This window comes from Anabrus simplex, chromosome 3, assembly GCF_040414725.1.
Source record: "Anabrus simplex isolate iqAnaSimp1 chromosome 3, ASM4041472v1, whole genome shotgun sequence".
Lineage (NCBI taxonomy): Eukaryota > Metazoa > Arthropoda > Insecta > Orthoptera > Tettigoniidae > Anabrus > Anabrus simplex.
Window position 1 is genome coordinate 402,529,104 of NC_090267.1, and position 12,798 is coordinate 402,541,901.

Genomic DNA, 12,798 nt, shown 5'->3' on the forward strand with positions numbered 1-12,798 from the left:
CACCGATCGTGTATAGACCAAATAAATAGCTTGCGAATTATAGTATCCATGGAATATCAGTATTCACTGTATTGGCATTCGTTGACTTTGAAAGACCTTCTGACAGTGTACAGCGCCAAGCAATCTGGAGAGCGATGCAGGGGTATGGGGTTCCAACGAAAATCATCAACATGGTAAAAATGTTGTACAGATGTTACCCCTGCCAAGTGGAACATGATGGAGATCTTTCAGAGCCGTTTAAAATAGATTCGGGAGTAAGACAAGGGTGCCTGCTCTCACCTTTGCTGTTCTTGTTGATATTAGATCAGGTAATGACAAAAGTAGTTGCAGTGGAAGAAGACGGGAATACAACGGGTGAAGACAGATCAACTGGAAGATTTTGACTTTGCGGATGATATAGGTCTATTATCCCACTCATTTAGATATATGACTGATAAAATGAAAGACGTCGAAACGGACGCACAAAAGGTGGGACTCAAAATAAACATTGCCAAGACAAAGGAGCTAAGGATCAATGCCAGAAACACGAACCTACTCGTAAGAGAGAACGAAATATACGAGTTGACACATTCTGTTACCTATGAAGTATTATTTCTAGAAGTGGAGGGGCAAATTAAGATGTCCAAAGTAGGGTAAACAAGGCCAAAGGGGCATTTGCCCAGCTCTGGCCGGTGTGGAGGTCCAGAGAATTGAGAACATAGACTAAATTGTGGATCTCTGAGACAAATGTGAAATCAATGCTCTTCTACGGGTGTCAGACGTGGAAGTTGACTGGAGAGATAACACACAGGGTCCAAACTTTTATTAACAGATGTTTAAGGACGAACCTAGGAGTGCGATGGCCAGATATCATATCAAATCCGGAGTTGTTGGAACGTACCCAACAACGCAATGCTCAAATCGAGATATTAGGACGTAAATGGAAATGGATAGGTCACACAATGTGCAAAGGTCCTGACAGCATTCAAAAACAGACTCTTGAATGGAATCCACAAGGGGCTAGAAGAAGAGGGAGACCAAGGATAACATGGTGTCGAACAGTGGAAGTGGAGGTGGCGTCAGTGGAAGAACATCATAACTGTGGCAGAAAATCGAGTCAGATCCAGAGCTCTTGTATATGCCCTATGCTCCACCCAGGAGTAATAGGAATTAAGTCAAGTAAGACAAGTCAGAGGTCATGGGGTCTGACGACTAGTTCGACGCTCTTTTAAGGGACCTTACGGAGATACTGTTTTATACGGTAGCAAATTTTTGTATCGGGTCGCGATGTGCTCTTTCTTTAGACAGCATTTTCAATGCGTCTTCATGACTGTTGAAGGCCTGTATTATTCTGGAATTTATGCCAGTAATGTTCCTAAAATATATTATAAAGCGAGAAGCCATCCCTTTGTGAAGCAGCTTCTGACACAGGCCTCCTTGATACCAGTCCTCCGTCGTGCAGCCCATTTCTCTGTCTGGTCTCATACATTCACTTCAGTGGTCCTCCAAAGATATTAGGCAAATTAACAGTGGGCCTGCAGCATGACATAATACGTAGAGTGAACTCGTACTAGGAAAAAATCTTCAGAGCACTGTAATAAAAACATTCAATGATGTAATTCTCATTTAGAGATAACTTGTGTCTTATCATATTCTATACAGGATGATCGGAAACAACATGAACCGAACATGTGAGGGTTAGAGGGCTGGTCATGCTGATAAACTATTTTAAAATATAATTCAATATCTCGCAACTTTATCATTTTATAAATCCCTGAAGTCATTTTTTAAAATTTTGTAATTTGTTCTACGTCACATCGACACATATAGGTCTTACGGCGACGATGGGATAGGGATGATGATGATGATTGTCGTTTAAAGAGGCCTAATATCTAGGTAATCGGCCCCTAATTGTACGAAATGATAAATATAATGACAATTTAAAAGGCCAAATCTCAGCCACTGACCAGAATTCAAAACGTGATGATGAGGAATTAATGGAAGAATATGAATTAAAAATAATCATCGGATCCAGGTCACAATATTGAAAGTTAAAATGAAAATGAAAACCTACAACCTGTTTTCCAGTCTTAGACCGGGTCAGGAATGTAATGAATGAAACAGATATAGGCTAGTATTACAATGGGGTCGCCACTCGCAAGGTGATTATTAATGACTGATAGATGCAATGAAATGATAATGGAGAGTGTTGCTGGAATGAAAGATGACAGGGAAAACCGGAGGACCCGGAGAAAAACCTATCCCGCCTCCGCTTTGTCCAGCACAAATCTCACATGGAGTGACCGGGATTTGAACCTCGGTATCCAGCGGTGAGAGGCCGACGCGCTGCCGTCTGAGCCACGGAGGCTCTGGAAGTTAAAAGTAATTCCAAATTATTCCACTGACTAGAATTCAAAAGAAGAGACAATGAACAATGAAACTGAAATGGCGTATGGATTTTGGTGCCGGGAGTGTCAGGCCAGATGCAGGTCTTCTCCCGTAGGCGACCTGCGCGTTGTGATGAGGATGAAATGATGATGAAAACCACACATACATCCAGCCCCGTGCCAGAAAAATTAAGCAATTATGTTAAAAAATTCCCGACCCTATCGGGAATCGAACCAGGGACACCTGTCACCAAGGGCCAGCACGCTAACCATTTAGCTACGGAGCCGGACGATGAACAGTGATAATGAACATAAAACAGTCAGTGGATTCGACCCTCAATACCCCACCTTCCCAGAAATTATCTTAAAACAATAGTATATAGATACTGACCAAGGGGCTACTTCCAATGCTGAATTTTGAATCGATGATGCTTGTTGTCTATAGGGGTCCAAAATTCATGTCAACGGCCTCTAATAATAGTACTTATCGTTAGAAAAGTAAGAACCATGGTATTGTTCATGTAGCGGTACTAATCATGAGTAATGTAGACTTAGGTGTTCCACACATTGTGGTACTACTCACACGTATTGTAATACGCACAGGTAACGCAGACTTGTGGTACTTCTCACATTACAACGCCACTCACAGGCAACGCAAACCCATGCTATTCCTCACATAGGTGTACAAATCACAGGGACTCGTGATATCCCGTGATGTTCCTCACATAGTGGTACTAATCACAGGCAACGCCCAGGTCCAAGGTGTTTCATACAATTGTACTAATCACAGGCAACGTGAGCCCGTGGTGTTCCGCATGTAGTGGTACCTTTACGGGGTTTCCGAGGAGCACAGAGATGTGAGCAATTTCGGGCGTGAAAGGGTGGACAGAGAAAAGATAAAATTTTCATTTAAAACTCTAAAATTTTATATGTTATGATATTTATTTCTTTAAATTCAAATCTAGATGAAAAACACCAAATAACAAGCGGATAGACAGAGGTGAGGTCATCAGCTCCAGTAACAAAAATGATTTGAAAATCCTAAAACAATCAGGTACACAATCATTTACTGGATGAGCTTGAAGCCCCAAAGTTACAGAAGTTCAAAAGGGCACCACTGCTCCGTTCAATTAATCCTCCAGGAGACTACTCCCCAAACTTATTACAATCAAGCCCCTTCAAGGAACAATATAAATTTTAACACAGCCGGGCTGAGTGGCTCAGAGGGTTAAGGCGCTGGCCTTCTAACCCCAACTTGACAGGTTCGATCTTGGCTCAACCCGGTGGTATTTGAAGGTGCTCAAATACGACAGCCCCGTGTCGGTAGATTTACTGGCACGTAAAAGAACTCCTGCGGGACTAAATTCCGGCAGCTTAAAAAGTAGTTAGTGGGATGTTAAACAAATAACATTATTATTAATTTTAACACAAGATTAAAAGAAACAATTTACACTGTCTTACATGGGCTTAGCGAAGAAAAGAAAAAGTTTAAGGTATTGGTCGTAAATCAAAATGCGAGGAGGCTAACACTTGCATTCCTTTGAACATCAGTTTAAAATAAAAACCCTATGTGGGCTTATGGCCCGAAGTTAAAGAGGCTAAGCCTATACTACGGAGGTGATCAGGTGGAGAAATGTTAAGTTCCAAAAAAAAAAGAGAGAATGTTTACATTTTACGAAATCATACTCACCCCAAAACCAAGTTGAATGGGAATTAAAAGAGGGTTAACAATATTTATTGCCTAAGTTCGAATAACGTTCCTAGACTTGCTTAAAAATGTACAAGATGTTAGATTTACATTAAGAAAGAATTTTGAAACCGTCCGCTCAAACCAACTTTCTGAAACTAAAGATGTCTGCCATTAACTTGAGATGCTGGCCTTCGACGACGGGTAAGACTTGCCCCCTGACTCCGCTCCAAACACAGTCTGAACCTCTTGACTGGAGCAATGAAAAAGACCACATGGCCCAAAACGTTCCAGCTTTTATAGCAGAGAGTAAGGTTCCAGAACTCTCTGGGTCGTAGCCATGTACACTCCCTCAATTTTGATTGGCTAATTTAATAAACATCCAAATTTCCTGACTGGTTCATATATTTGATGAAGAATGAAGAGATAACAGTGCTAGTATCCTTAGAACGCAGAAACAATCTACAAACATTTGTTCTGTAAACCTAGAAACTACACATTTCCTTAAATATTTATTGTTCATTCTCCCACCAGAGGGAGGTAAATAAGTCGATAGTAGAGGCATCTGAAGATAAAGTTAGGAACTTATTCTGATAGTGAACCCGAGTGACTTAGGCCCATAGTCAGTCATGATTTGATCGGTAAAATAATATATGGTACATTTATTGAAATACAGAAGTATAGTTGAAAATATTTCGTTTATGTAATGTCGAAATCAGAGCGAAGGAAGGACGACAGACTGGAGCCTGACGGATTAGCTCAACACGACAACTTTTAGCTACTTCACAGCAGGGAATATCATTAGTTGCCGAACAAGGAAATACAGAGCCCACAAATAAGTCTTAGTCAGAAAGAGGAAGGGGGAGAGTCATGCAAAGGAAACTCACCACATGAGTAATACCTTGGGATATTTTTGGCAGGACGGAAATTCCGGGAGCTCGTGGAAAATTACAGCGGCTGCGTGTACGTTCGCTGGCCTAAGTTCGAGCAGGTGGAGAGTTAAATCACGTGACCGTTTGCCGGCCAATCGTAAAAATTTAATGGAAGGCTCAGGGATACCATCTTAAGGAATAATGGATGAGATATTTTCGTAACTACAAAAGTATTCAGTAATAAATTATTGTGAGTACACGGATGGATGTAATGAATTTATTAGATGTCACGCATGGAAAAATAATCAATAATTATTGGCAAATTAAATAAATTGAAGGCTGGATTTCTTGGAAACCAGACAGCTTGAATGTCATTGGCTGAAAGAAGACCACGTTGTAAGGGACGCTTACGAAGGCGCGAAATGTGAGGAGCTAAATCCACCCGTATCTCCTAAATCTGTGATCACCAGGAGTTCATATTTAATCCAGCAGATATGCTAGCGGAGTGGATTAATTTGATGTAAATTTTAACTTCCAATTCGGAGTGCAAGTACCGATATTAAAAATCCACCCCCTCCCTCAAGGGTATGACGACAATGAATCCGCGGGAAAAAGGGCTTCATCCATATATACGGGGCAAGGGATCCTCGCCAACACACTTGAAGTGAATCTCGGGAGCTGAATTGACGGTCGCGGTACACTTGAATTGAATATCGGGAGCTGAACTGTTGGTCGCCGCTAACTTAGAATTCTACGGACGTACAGTCATTTAATGGCGCTAGTGTTTGTAAAATGTGATCGCGCTCAAGCAAAATGAACTAGAAATAGTTAACGTAGGACAGTGTTTGTCATTTATGAATATCAGTGATGTAAAGTAATTACACTGCAAGAGAGTAGTATAAAGTATATCACCATAAGTACGTACATAACAGACTGTGTGACGAACAGTACTTTCAGGGAATAGTAGCCTGTACTTTGCTATATCGAACCGATATCATGAACACGTCAAGAATGCCGTATGAATCGGGCGTATCGCGACGGGCGTAAAAGTTGACACCTCGTCGTACGTGTCCAGGTCCATTGTGCGGTAGTTGGACGAAGATTAAAGAGTGTAAATATTAAATTCTTGGGTCTAGGATAGTAATTTGTTGTATCAAAGTTAAAGTATTCAGTGTTAACGTTGTAAATGGTGAAGGTTTGTGGAAATTAAGATACGAGTGTAAAATGGTAATGTGCCAGGAAATCTTTTGTGGAACTACGCCATCAAGAATGGAGGAGTAAAACGCAGAGAGGGGCCGGAGGAGCCTCTCATCTGCAAAGCTGTAATGGAATACCGATAACTAAGATGAGTACTAAATTGTAAATAATATTTGGGAAATGTTATCGTGATGGGAAAAATGGGAATAATTTGATTATACTTGGTTACCTTCTGTAACAAGATGGGTCGCTTAACGACCCCATCCTAAATTTGTAGCACGGACAGTAGTAAATAATAATAATGTAAATAATCGGGTCTTTTATGTATTCAGTTTGTTGGAGATGTAAATTTGTATATATAGTGTAGTACGTTAAGTCATGCATGCATTCATATTTCTTTGTAGTCAATAATTTTCTTTACATTTGAATTTGGTTATGATAGGTAAATAAGACCCGATATGTGTTTTCTGTTTTATCATTTTAACGAGCTATGTAATGACATGGAAGGAAAATCCAGCTTCGCCATACCAGTTGTGTTTTGTTGTAATTAATATGGTCATATTTCAAAGTGAAGTTGTTAAATTTGTGAGATGCGATTATAATAATAATTTCCAAGTAAATCATATCTGGAGTGTTTAGTGCCAGAATAAATCGAATTTGTAAAAGGGGTTATGCCTTAAACATATTAAGAGTGAACTACCGTGTAACAGACGAAATTATTTTTTTTATTAATAATAATAATAAATAAATAATATAACTCCTTTTTTTGAAGAAGATATTTTTTTAAATATAATTTGGATATAATAATAATTCATGTGATATTGGAATATTTAGTGAGCAGTGCGTAATAATAAATTTATGTGATCAGGTGTTGAGTTTATTGGGAATCATTTAATGACGGGAGGTCGTTTTTAATTCGGAATTAAAGTGCGTGGTAATTTAATTTGATCAATTAATAATATTGAAATGTAGATCGGTGCTAATAATCCGTACATGTTATGGACGTGTGGTTTAAATTACGGTCCAATATTTTTTTACGTATAAATGTCGTGTCTTAAAGTTGCGATTCATTAGCCGGAACACGTAGGACTAATATTACGAAACCATGATTGTCAAATTTTGGTAAATATAATTTCAAGATGTTACGATTATTTGTGGAAAATGAACTAAGGCGTAGGTCAAAATGAGATAGAAAAATGTTAAAGAATCTGCAGTCAGATAATAAAAGGTCGTACGATGTCAGAATTGAATAAATAAGTCAGTTGATAATTCTGTGAGAAATAAACGAATCAAGGAATATTGAGATAGGAAGGAAAATAAATTCCGTACGAGAGACGCTTAGGATATTGATATGAGTGTAAAATGTACGGGCAGTGTCACAGAGAAATACTGAGTTACGCAGCGGGTAGCATTCGAACCCGTGACAGCATGTACGAAATAAATAGACTGCACAGCTATTCGTTGAGATACAACGGATCTAAGGATAATGAGAGTTCAGATTCCACATAAATGGTCGTATATTGTATTCATTGTAATGACGAGCGAGGACAATCATGATGTCGTGATAATAATAATAATAAATATTGCAGATAAAGGATTGGACCGCCTTAATTAAATGAGCGTTGATAAAGATGTTAAACGGGAATCTAAATGATAATATGCAACCGATAATAATAATAATAATAATAATAATAATAATAATGTAAGGACGATGTTAAATCATCGCGGTCAGATTAATAATAATAATAATTGTCATAATAATAACAGTAATGAGGTCGTTGGTTGATCAGTGAAATATTTGTAATTGCGACCGATATCTGTATATATTTTGGCGGAAGTGACCGGTCCATTAATAATAATAACCTCTTAAGTGACGTGAATAATAATAATAATATCTTGAGTCACCTATTCATTAATAATAATAATAATCACAAGAGGGATATAATAATAATAACAGTAATAACCGTTTGTGTTTGCATCCCGCATAATAATGACGATATTAATCAAACGTGACAGTGCCAGGAACCGATAATAATAATAATAATAATAATAATAATAATAATAATAATTTCAAGGATGATAATTTCATGAATATTGTGACGATGGTGGAGTTAATTATTTGGTGACAACATCCCTCTATTCGTATGTTGAATAATAAGAATGATAATATTAGAGTCATTTGGTACCTCGTTTTTGTACGGTTTCCGCATGGGACGATGTTACAGTAATACTTGGCGTGTTTGTTTACTTCGCTCGCGGTGCGAGGGGGGCCATTGCCACGGTATTTCCCAACTGCTTCTCGTTATCTCATCTGTGTCAGTAGTCTGTTCAGGCTACTTTGCAACATTTCAAAGCACATGTAAATAAAATATAAATGCTGATTCAGTGGTATGGCATCAGCTGGATATCGTAAGATAGGAACTGTCCGTGGAATCCAGTTTTCGCATTTCACGAGAAACATTACCCAGTCCGAGCACCGGTCTCGGAAAAATGTATATAGCCGGAGTACGTCATCTTAGTTAAATCGGGAAGCCGACCGTAACATGGGTTATGCTCGGGCTCCCGATAGAAGGAAGCTATATCTTTGAACAACGGTTCGATTCAAATGGAATCGATCCGTAAATTATACCTCCAAAATGTCATTTTATTTCAGAAGCAACCCAGCAAGATATTGATACCACTTGCGGTATGGCAAGTGATTTGTGTATGTAACATGTGTGGAAATTTAAATGTCGTTGCCAAATGTATCAAAGTTTCATACGTCAGATGGCGTAATAAACCGCTCCTTCTGGCAATTATTTCAAAGGAAACCACTCTCATAATCTTTTTATTGTAGTTAGATGATGCCCTTTTTAAAGTTAACAGTCACTTCCTAGTCCTATCATGGAGTCCTTAAATTCAAGTTTACAATCGAGCCTTCCCTATTTTAATTTTAATTGCTCCGTTCATCCCCGTGTTCTATTATGCCGTTATATATATATTTGATGACTTAAATAATGAACCGACACCCCTGAGATAAATGCTAGTCTGGGACTCGGGAGGTGGACGGGTGCAATAGATAGTTCATTGTTCGTATTAAAGATGACTTTCTAAAAGACGCTCGGTTTAAATGTACCGAGTAGTTGTGCCTCAGGTTCAGTACTAATCACGGGTACTTTGACACCCATACTGATTCACCCTCTCTTGATACCATTCACAAACCTATTGTGTATCTAACATAGTGGTACTGCTCGCAAGTAAAGGCGACCCATGGTTTGCCTCGCGTGATGGAACTAATTACACGTATTCTCATCGTTCTAAATCAATCATCCCTTGGTGACCCCTTTTAGTCGGCTCTTACGACAGGCAGGAATAGCGTGGGTGTATTCATCTGCGTCCCCCACCCAAAGGGGGTGGGACAGGAAAGGCCTAGGAGTGGGAAGGAAGCGACCATGGCCTTAATTAAGATTTCCTGGATTCTGTGGAGCTGTGAATGGAAAGTATGTCATGAATAAAGTCCCACACGCGGCGAGAAGCTTTTATTACAACTACAAACACATTAACAGCATTGTTCTAATTGTTGTATTAGACCATGATTACTGTTTCAGATACATATGTGTAGGTTGTAAGGGAAGAATTTCAGATGGCAGTGTCTTTGGGAACCGCACAGTAAGTACAGCGCTTGAGAATAATTTTCTGCTAGAAAGTCGGGTACTAGTTGCAGATAACGCTTTACCTTTCGAAAAAGTACCTCATGAAGCCGTATACACGGAATAGTTTAAGGTTAAAACGGAAAGTATTTAAGTATAGGCTATCAGGAGCAACGTGCGTGGTAGAAAATGCTTTAGTGATATTAGTGAGCCGTCTCCAAATGTTTGACGAATCTATCCCATTTATTCCGGACACCATTTTAAGAGCTAGTTGTGTTTTACAGTTCGATGGCAAATGAGGATGATGCTTTAAAATACATCACAGACTTGAATATTTGAACCACACATGCCGAATTGTAAATGGGATAATACTAGTAACCGGTGTATATTTTACGCAAATGATAGTGAATACCCTGAGATAAACGCTCCATTCATGAACTCATCTACTGGAACATAATTATATATTTAACTTCAATAAATGTTTTTCTGTTTTTTTTACCCAAACAAAAGGTGCCGGTATTCCGTCAGAAAATACTCTTGCTGTTTATAAAAATATTTAAGGGAAGTTAGGACTGTATTTATAAAAAATAGTAATTATTGATAGAATTGAATGAAATTTGGTTTGTGGTCTCCTAATGGAGAAATAAGGCCATTTACCCATTTTCAGGAAAATAGCAACATAAATTTCTGAGAAATTAACACTTACAATTAAAAATGTTTAAAAATCGGTAAGCACAAAAAAATGCTCCAGCTGAACAGTTACTGCAAATAACACATTGAAAACTGGTGTACAGGCACGTCAAGGTATGGGAAGAATTTTAACAGAGAGAAAGTCTGCATATGTAGTCCATGAATGTGAGGAAAAATGTGTTTTGCGTGTTTATGTTTTTCTCAATTTATGCTAAAAAATACCCCTTTGAAGGCTACTATCGTTTAAAGTATCAACATTATAAACAATTCCTGCTGTTAATATCAAGACAATACAGGTGTTAACAACCCATGAAATTCTCATGGAATTTGAAACAAAATTGGTTGAGCTGGAACATTTTAAATACCTGAAAATGTATATATGAAAAAAAAAAAAAAAGATTTTCATAAGTAAAAGCTAGTGGATGGGGACTCAACCGGACATTTAAATGTCACGCTAGTACTTTAAATATGGCGGAACCCGAAAAATACCACCGCCAGATGATCCGCAGGAGTCTGGCGTACAATAATATGCACACATTGAAAAATCGATCATTTTTACTTTTTTTAAAAGGATTTCCTTGACAAATTATAGGTGATGATTCTTTCATTAAATTATATAGATTCATTGAGTTTCACCTCGGATTCTTAAAATTGTTTCCATTTCTGGATAATTTTCTTGTAATTCATTCATTCTGGAATTTACAGAAATATTTTGAGTTCTTATAATATAACATATGATTTTTCTTTATTAAAATAAATCCATTATGTTTACCTCGATTATCGGTTGGTGGAGTGGCATGATCGTCGATAATTATATTTTTTATCTTCAATAAAATTTTCTCGAATTTTGACCCATTGTAAGTGAATACGGTCGAGAGCGGCATCGCTGAGTCTGTCTTAAGTCTGAACTGTGATATCCTTACCTTCTGATTGATTTTCTAAGTATTTCTTTCATTTATTCTGAAGCTGTCCTGGTCGATACTGTCACACTGTTCAACAGCAACCCTCCCGACGTCGGCCCGGGAGAGAGGTGAATTCGTTCGTCGTCTCACCTCCTTATTCAACATATCTTAGGCATGATTAATAGGATTCAGGCCCAGATACACTGCATGACACTTCATCTGATGGATTTGGGCCTCTCTGAGGAAGAGGTTCACAAGATTGGAACGGTGTGGGCGCTAGTTTTTATCTTGCACAATGTATCTCTCGCCGAAATATCAGTATGATTGAAGAGTGGGCACCAGGATTCTCTTCCTGAATTGCGTACCAGTGACATTGCCCTCTACAAAGATGAGTGGCATCGGACGCCCATACATAACGCCACCCTTAAACAAGACGGATTCACCTCCCTGATGGTCATGTGGGTTGGCGTGCAGGACTTGTCTGGCATTACCTCGCTCTCTCCAAACCCTCCTCCGACTATTATCCGGCATCAGAGACAATCAGTACTCATTCGTTCATTCGTGAAGAGGTTCGCCATCATTCTTTGAGAGTCAGCCCAAGTGCTCCCTTGCCCATCTGTGCCTGGCACGACGGTGTAGAGGTGTAAAAGTAGGTGTTCGCCAAGGAATACTTCTGTAGGTGATCCCTATGGAGACAATTTCTGATTTTTGTAAACTGAGTTATGTATTTAGTATTGCATTATTATATTGCTATTAATAATGCTAAATGGATTGCTCTGGCCCTCTTGGTGTTAATGAGATGGACGATTTGGCAACTCCGGCTACAGTAGACGTAGTAACTCCTATAAGCAGTTAATAGACACCAAGCTGCTGCAGGAGAGTAGTGGTGTGAGGCGATGTCGACATGTTATGTCCCCAAGTATACTGCAAAGGACACAATAATATGCTCTTGTCATGTGGTGGTCATAGGTGACAATAACAGCGATCTGTTCTGGACTGTTATGTGAATCCACGTACACTACCAGGTAGCATTAGACGTCATTCGTATGTCTGTGACTCAACAACTCAGAGCGAACATCCTTCACGAACACAAAAATGTACATGTGGTGCAATAATTTTGTTTGAAGTGTATATTATACTAGCTGGAGTACTCGCCGTTGATGAGTCAACCATATGGAATGTGCAGAGTTATTTAACTCCCTAGATACTTTACGCCAATATTGACGCTTGCTGTTTATTCAGGACGCAGCAGTACCCCCATCTGTCGGATATGAGTGGCAGCAAATGAGAAGAATCGCATCACAACAATGATCAATATAATGTTATTTTTATACAGTTTTGTGAGGTTTAGATACTGTACGCCTTCACATTTAGCTTTCCCCCAAATCTGGGATATTAGACAATCTAATGTAAAGACAGTCATGACTCCCTCTTCGTATTCTCTAAGAGATCGCT

At 38.8% G+C, this 12,798-nt stretch overlaps 1 protein-coding gene across 4 annotated transcripts in view; it reads right to left on the reverse strand.

Moving 5' to 3' along the window:
- Window positions 1-12,798, reverse strand: part of LOC136867376 (trypsin-1) — a 286,922-nt gene that overhangs the window by 252,300 nt on the left and 21,824 nt on the right. The window lies entirely within an intron of this gene.